The sequence below is a fragment of the Gossypium hirsutum genome, chromosome A12, assembly GCF_007990345.1.
Source record: "Gossypium hirsutum isolate 1008001.06 chromosome A12, Gossypium_hirsutum_v2.1, whole genome shotgun sequence".
NCBI classification, from domain to species: Eukaryota; Viridiplantae; Streptophyta; class Magnoliopsida; order Malvales; family Malvaceae; genus Gossypium; species Gossypium hirsutum.
Genome location: NC_053435.1, coordinates 62,782,189 through 62,790,481, shown reverse-complemented (window position 1 = coordinate 62,790,481; position 8,293 = coordinate 62,782,189). Strand labels below are relative to the sequence as shown.

General features: G+C 36.2%; 1 non-coding gene across 1 annotated transcript; it reads right to left on the bottom strand.

Moving 5' to 3' along the window:
• Nucleotides 1-7,907: 7,907 nt before the first annotated feature.
• On the bottom strand, nt 7,908-8,014 carry LOC121211779 (small nucleolar RNA R71). The gene has a single exon (XR_005906997.1). It is a non-coding gene; the product is annotated as a small nucleolar RNA R71 (small nucleolar RNA).
• Between the last annotated feature and the right edge of the window lie 279 nt (nt 8,015-8,293).

Below are 8,293 nucleotides of genomic sequence, written 5' to 3'. Positions count from 1 at the left end.
GGATTGTTAACTATTTCCATAGTCTTTTTTTTTTCATGGGGGGAATTATTTACTTCTAATTTGGTTTATTTCTAACATTACTAACTTATTCTTTTTAATTTTGTGATTTTATTTTCAAGTGTTTATGAGCATAGATCGAATTATTGATTTACTCCCTATAAACCTTGAAATTGAGCGAACTTTCAGACAAAGAAAATGTGAACGAATAGCTCAAAGACAAGTTGAGATGGACCTTGGAAATCAGAATCAAGACCAAGGTAATGAAGCTGATCGTGTACGAAATCCCATCCTCATTACGATGATAGGGATCTATGCATCAAACAATATGCTGTGCCATTTTTCAGTGAGTTAAATCCAGGAATTAGAAGGCCAAATATTGAGGCAACCAAATTTTAATTGAAACCAATGATGTTTCAAATGCTCCAAACGGTGGCCAATTCAATGGTATGCCCACAGAAGATCCACATCTCCACCTTTGATTGTTTATGGAGGTGAGTGATTCATTTAAGATAGCAGATGTGACTGAAGACACATTCAGGTTGAAGTTGTTTCTGTACTCGTTGTGAGATCGAGTACGAGTATGGCTCAATTCATTACCACCAAATTCCATATCTACATGGCAAGAATTAGTAGAGATATTTTTGGTTAAGTATTTCCCGCTTAGCAAAAACACTAAGTTGAGGAACGAGATTGTAACACTCCTTACCCATATTCAATGCCAGAATAGGGTACGAGGCATTACCAGACTTACAACACAAATAATCACACAATACCGAGTCATAAATTTGCGTCGAAATTAAAAACCATTTACATTCAATCATAGAGTCCTTAATACAAGCCTACGAGGCCCAAAACATGTTTTGGAAGTGGTTCAGGACTAAATCGAGAACTTTAGAAATTTTTACAAAACTTAGAAAATTTTTGCCATAAACAGGGGTCACATGCCCGTGTGATTTGGGACACGCTTGTGTGGGCAGGCTGTGTGGTCACACACGCCCGTGTCCCTATCCTGTTTAATTCTCCGACTTGCAAGTCATGAACAAATTGAAGTCACATGGCCAAGTCACACACCCATGTGCTAGGCCGTGTGGATAATTTAATTTTGACAAATTTGGTGCAGACTTCACACAGTCAGAACACTCGTCCATGCTTGAGGCCGTGTCACTCACACGGCTGAGACACATGCCCATGTCTCTGCTTGTGTGCTCAATTCTGAGCACTCTGTTTCTCAAAATTAAGGTGCAGCGGACACACTGCTAGAACACATGCTCGTGGGGCAGACTGTATGTCATATACTACCTAGACACACGCCCGATTGTCTACCCGTGTGGACCAAGTAAAGGCTATTTACCAAGCCATTTGTCACCCTCATTTCCACCTACACACACACAAGTTCAATGGCATAAATCATGATATACTTAGACAACCAAACATCCACAAAAGCAAGGCCAAATCATATCATTTCATAATCCATACTCAACATATTTACAACACCACAACTTTGTCACCAAATCATACCAACTCACAATCTACAAATTTCAATAGGCTACCAATAACATGCATAGCTTTACTTAGTTTTCCTAGCATACCAATGAGCTAATCCCAACCATTCAACAACAAAACCATTAAGTCACATTCAACCATTCACCAATCATATATAGACCACATCATAAAGGAGATATTTGGACATGTACGAATATACTTATGCTTTGACATACTTATTCTCATCTTTCACATACCCAACGAACCACTCAGAATAACAATTTCGGATACTTGGGAAAACTTGCACATAAAGTGCCACATATGTAGCCATTGTTACCTGTATCTCATAATACATAATTACTCACTCTCGAGCCATCAACGGGCCTACTCACACAAGCTGTTAGTCAAGACATGGCTACACGGTGCTACTCACACAAGCTGTCAAGTAACTGCAACATATGCCGGTATACTCAGCCACTAGTAGGACATACAGGACTAGCACCTGAATCATATAACATAATACACATGACTGTAGAATTAAACTCATCCACAAAATAAATCATACAATTCATGCAATATTAAAGCATTTAAATATAATTATATTATAGCTTATTTAACATACAAACTTACCTCGGTTACAAAAACGGCTATTAGTTCAATTTAGTCCACAACCTTGTTCTTTCCCCGGTCTAAACTCGAACTTCATTTTTCTTGATCTATCACATTATTCAATTCAACCCAAAAACACAATATGGTAAAATTACTTTTTTGCCCCTAAACTTTTAACATTTTACATTTTAGTCCCTAGGCTCGTAAAATGATTTTCATCGATTTCTTCATTACTGAAGCCTAGCCGAACTTTTTTCATGCTTATGATAGCCCACACTTTCCATTTATTCACATTTTACTGTACATTTTAAAACCTTTTACAAATAGGTCCCTTTTTAACATTTTCATAAAAAATCACTTTGTAAATGTTGTTTAACTAACAACAAACATACATTTTCTACCATTAAACATCAAAATACAAGCTTATTCAACATGGTTCAAATTTTAGACTTTGATTTTCTTTCAAATTAGTCCTTAGAATAGCTAGATCAAGTTACAACATTTACAGAAACGTAAAAATCATTAAAAACAGGACAAAGACGGACTTACAATCGAGCTTGGAAGCTTGGCCAAACCCTAGCTATGTCTTCTCTTATAATTTTCGGCTATGGGGGACTAAATTGAAGAAGATGGACACTTTTATTTTTTAATTTTATCTTTATTTACTATATTACCAAAATGCCCTTCACTTAAACTTTGAAATTTTTTTCCAACCATGTCCATTTTTGTCCATACTATAGTATAATGGTCTAATTACCATTTAAGGACCTCTAATTTAGAATTTCATTACAATTTACTATCTTTAGCATATAGAACTCAAATTTTGCACCTATTGCAATTTACTCTTTCTAGTCAAATTGAGCACTCAATCGATAAAATTTCTTAACGATATTTTCACACAATTGTTCTATCATGCTACAGACCTTAAAGAAACAATAAAATAATAAAATAAATATTTCTACTTCAGATTTGTGGTCTCAAAACCACAGTTCTGATTTGACCGAAAAATGAGCTGTTACAACTCTCCCCTTTTTAGGGATTTTCGTCCCAAAAATCTTACTAGAAAAGAGGTTAGGGTACTATTTTCTCATAGCTTCCTTAGATTCCCATGTAGCCTCTTCGACCCCGTGTCATTGCCACAAAACTTTCACTAGAGCTATGCTCTTATTTCTCAACTATTTAACCTCTCGAGCTAACACTTTGATCGGTTCTTCACCATATGTCATATCGGGTCGAATCTCAATCTCTGTCGGTCAGATTACATGTGATGGATCTGATCGATATTGTCGCAACATCGACACATGAAATACATTGTGAATTCTTTCCAACTCTGACAACAAAGCTAATCGATATGCCACTAGCCTTATTCTTTCAATAATCTCATACGGTCCAATGAAATGCAAACTCAACTTGCCTTTATGACCAAATCTAAGAATTTTATTCCACGGAGTCACTTTCAGAAACACTTTATCACCAACCTAAAATTCAATATCCTTCCATTTCAAATCCGCATACGATTTCTGTCGATCCGAGGCTGCTTTTAGACAATTACAATTATTTTCACTTTTCCTTCGATTTCTCTAACCAAATCAACCCTGTGAATCTGTCTCTCACTGAGCTTGGTCCAGTACAATAGAGTTCGACACTTGCAGCCATACAATGCCTCATATGGTGCCATCTTTATACTTGACTGAAAACTGTTGTTATAAGCAAATTCAACTAAAGGTATATATTTTTCCCAGTTACCTTCGAACTCTAAAACACAATAGCGAAGCATATCTTCGAGAACCTGAATCATTCTTTTAGATTGACCGTTGATTTGCGGATGAAATGTGGTACTAAATTTCAACATTATGCCCAAAGCCTCTTGCAACTTTTTCCAAAATTGAGATGTTAACGTTGGATCTCTATCCGAAATAATAGAAATTAGCACCCTATGCAATCTAACAATCTTAGCAATGTACATTTTAGCTAGCTTATCAAGTGAATAGTCAGTATGTACCGAAATAAAATGAGCCAATTTCATCAATCTATCAACAACGACCCAAACAACATCTTTTTTCTTTGACTCAGAGGTAATCTAGTTACGAAATCCATCGTAATTCTGACCTATTTCAACTCAGGAATCATCACAAGATGAAGTAAACCCGTAGGTACTTGATGGTTGGCCTTTACTTGTTAACAAATTAAACATCTCGATACGAATTCGGAAATATCTTGTTTCATACCCAACCACCAATACAATTTCTTCAATTCATTATACATCTTTGTACTTCTTAGATGAATAGACAAACAACCACTGTGTGCCTCGTGAAGAATTTTCTGAATAAGCTCAGTATTTCTCGTTACACAAATCCTACCTCTAAACATCAAACAATCATCGGTCCCAATCTGATAGTCTGGATCACTAGTCGATTCGCACTGAACTCTTTTAGCTTGAAGTTCTTTGTCACATTTCTGAGCTTCACAAATTTGCTAAAGAAATAATAGTCTAGCTTTTAACTCAGCTAGAATCGAACCATCATCAGATAAAGTTAATCGCATATTCATTGCTCTCAATGCAAACAAAGAGTTCTTACTTAAAATATTGACGACTACATTTGCCTTTCCTGGATGATAATCGATTACCATTCATAATCTTTTAATAGCTCGAGCCATCTCCGTTGTCATAGATTCAAGTCCTTTTGAGTCATCAAGTACTTTAAGCTCTTGTGATCGGTAAAGATGTGGCATTTTTCACCGAATAATGGTGTCGCCAAATTTTTAAAGCAAACATAATGGCAACCAATTGCAAGTCGTGCGTCGGATAGTTCTTCTCATACAGTTTCAACTGTCTCGAGGCGTAAGCTATCACTTTACCCTCTTCTATCAACACACAACCAAGACTGTTCAATGACGCGTCACTGTAAATCACAAACTTTTTTCCCAACTAAAGTTGCACTAATACCAGTGCCTCAGTCAACAAAGCTTTTAACTATTCAAAACTCTTTTGACATTTCTCAAACCATTCAAACTTAAAATCTTTCAGTAACAATCTTGTCATAGGTATAGCAATCATCAGGAATCCCTTGACAAAACATCAATTATAACTGGCTAAACCCAAAAAGCTTCTAACCTTGGATACATTCCTCAGCAGTTCCCAATAAACAATTGCCGAAATCTTACTCGAATCAACTGTTATACCTTCCGCCAAAATAATATGCCCTAAGAATCCGACTTCTCAAAAACAAAACTCACTTTTTGTTGATCTTAGCAAATAATTTCTTATCTCTCAAAGTTTGAAATACAATCCTTAAATATTTGGCATGCTCAGACTCATCTCGGGAATAAATTAGAATGTCATCAATAAACACGACTACAAACTTGTTGAAATACCGTCTGAAGATCCGATTCATCAAATCCATAAAAACAGAAGGAGCATTAGTTAATCCAAAAAGTATAACAATAAATTCACAATGCCCATTCCTAATTCTGAACGTAGTCTCTAGCACATCTGACTCTTTAACCCTCAACTGATAATAGCCTAATCTCAAGTCTATCTTCAAGAACACTGTTGCCCATTTCAACTGACTGAACAAATCATCAATCCTCGGTAAAGAATACTTGTTCTTTCTAGTAACCTTGTTAAGTTGATGATAATCAATACAAATTCCCATGGATCGATCTTTCTTCTTAATGAATAACATTGGTGCACCTTAGGGAGAAAAACTCGGTCTCGCAAAACCCTTATCTGTCAACTCTTACAACTGAGCCTTCAATTCTTTCAATTCGGTCAGAGCTATTTGATAAACAGTAATTTATACATATTTTACCCCATGTTTAACACATTTTATGGATGATTTCCTATTAGAATTGGTGAATTCGATGCTCCTAATGCATTAATTCCATGTTTTATACTTAGGAGAGCTTAAGAGAGCGAAAGGAACGAGTAACGGGCCAAAACCAAAGAAAATGGGCCAAATAACGAAATCAATTCGGCCTGGACCTCCTCATATGGGCAGACCACATAGCCATGTCAATTTAGCAGGCTCGAGCACAGCCTGAAGTAATCGTACACTGGTGTGTTACACGGGCGTGTCCCTACCGAGCCCAAGTTGAGTCTAATTCAAAAAAGGCTAATTTTGAGGGCTCTTAGGCATTCCAAAGCCTATAAATACACCCTAGAGGAGGAAAAAAAGGGAGGCACAAAATAAGGAGTAAGGAATTACTCCAATGAAGCCAATTAATCCATCTCAGAAACCGGATTCACCATCAAGACTGAAGATCTTTCCTCAATTTCCCCTTCAGGAGTTTTGGGTTTTCTTTATGTTTTATATTCTTTATTATTCTGAGATGTTTTCTTATTTATTTATGAACTAAAACCCTTAAATACCTAAGAGGAATGAAACCTAAGATGAATCTTGTTATTATTTTCTGAATTGTATGATAAATATTTAACTTATTCTTAATTATGTGTTCTTAATTCTTGTTTTGATATTCCAGGATACTGATTCAAGATAAGCTGTTATTCAGAGGAGGAATAGACCCTGTCTAAGAGTATATTTGTCATAATTAAGTGGAGTTGTTTGCGCGCCTACATAGGGTGACAAGATTTTGCCGGAATAGGGTGAAACCTAATAAGGGGATCCATAGATCGAGTTAATGCAACCCTAGGGTGTTAATTAGAGAAAGGTTTCAATAATTCAATCTAGGGATTAGACGTTATTTGTCTTGAATAGGGATAATAACATAACTTAAGGATCTCTACGGAACAAGTTAAATGAATAAATCGTTCGATTCGGAGCCAGAATAACAAGTACAGTCTAGGTGGATTTTTCCTTAGGTATTGTCTTAATTCAATTGATTTTCCCAAAAGCAATTCCCCGATTCCATTCTCTGTGAATTCTTAGTTTAGATAATTAGTTAGTTAAAACAAAAATCCTCTTTATTCTTATGCTAGATAATAAAAAGACAGTCATTACTAGTACTTTTAGTTCCCTTGGGTTCGACAATCCGGTCTTGCTAAAACTATACTATTGTTCGACAGGTACACTTGCCTACATCGCGATAATAGTTAGTTTCAAGGACAATTAATTATAAAAATTTAAAACCTATCACGAAATCACGCGATCAAGTTTTTGGCGCCGTTGCCGGTGAACTAAGATATTAGGAACACTTAATTTTTAGTACTTTAGCCATTTATTTTTCTTGCAATTTAATTTAATTTTATTACTTATTTTTTCCTTCTCTTGGCAAGTTTTTATAGTTTATGACTAGAAGAAACCCATCAGGACCACTACTTTTTGACAAAGAAATCGATCGCACAGTTCACAGAAACCAAAGAAAAATAAGGCGAAGCTTAAGATACACAAAGAACGAGAAAGAGAACGATACTCAAACCCCAACCGCAGAGATGGCTGAAAACCAAGACAATTAGCTACCTCCTGCAATTGCGGTTAATCAAAATCTTGCTCCATGCACTATGTATGATTATGCTAAACCTTCTTTAACAGGAACTGAATCAGCATAGTTAGATTTGCTGTAGCTAATACTTTTGAACTAAAACTTAACACTATTCAAATGATACAGTAATTTGTTCAGTTTGATGGTTTGCAGGATGAGGATCCCAACGCTCATTTAGCCAACTTCTTAGAACTATGCGATACATTTAAAATTAATGGTGTTTTTGATGATGCCATTCATCTTCGGTTATTCCCTTTTTCATTGAGGAACAAAGCTAAACAGTGGTTGAACTCATTACCACGAGGGTCAATCACTACTTGGGAACAAATGACCGAAAATTTCTATTAAAATATTTCCCGCCGGCTAAAACGGCCAAATTACGTAATGATATCTCTTCGTTTGTGCAGATGGACTTAGAAACTCTTTACGATGCATGGGAGAGATCCAAGGACTTATTGAGAAGGTGCCCTCATCATGGGTTACCGCTTTGGCTTTAGGTTCAAACGTTCCATGAATCCTTCGACTCGGAAAATGGTTGACACAACTGCTGGCGGAACCATCAATAATAAAACACCTGAAGATGCTTATGAGTTTATAGAGGAGATGTCACTGAATAACTATCAGTGGCAAGTCATGAGGACAAAGTCAACGAAAACAGCCGGTGTTTATAATGTCGATTCGGTCACCATGCTCTCTAATCAGGTAGAACTCTTGAATAAGAAAATTGATGGTTTTCTTAGTTCTTCACAGGTTCACCCAG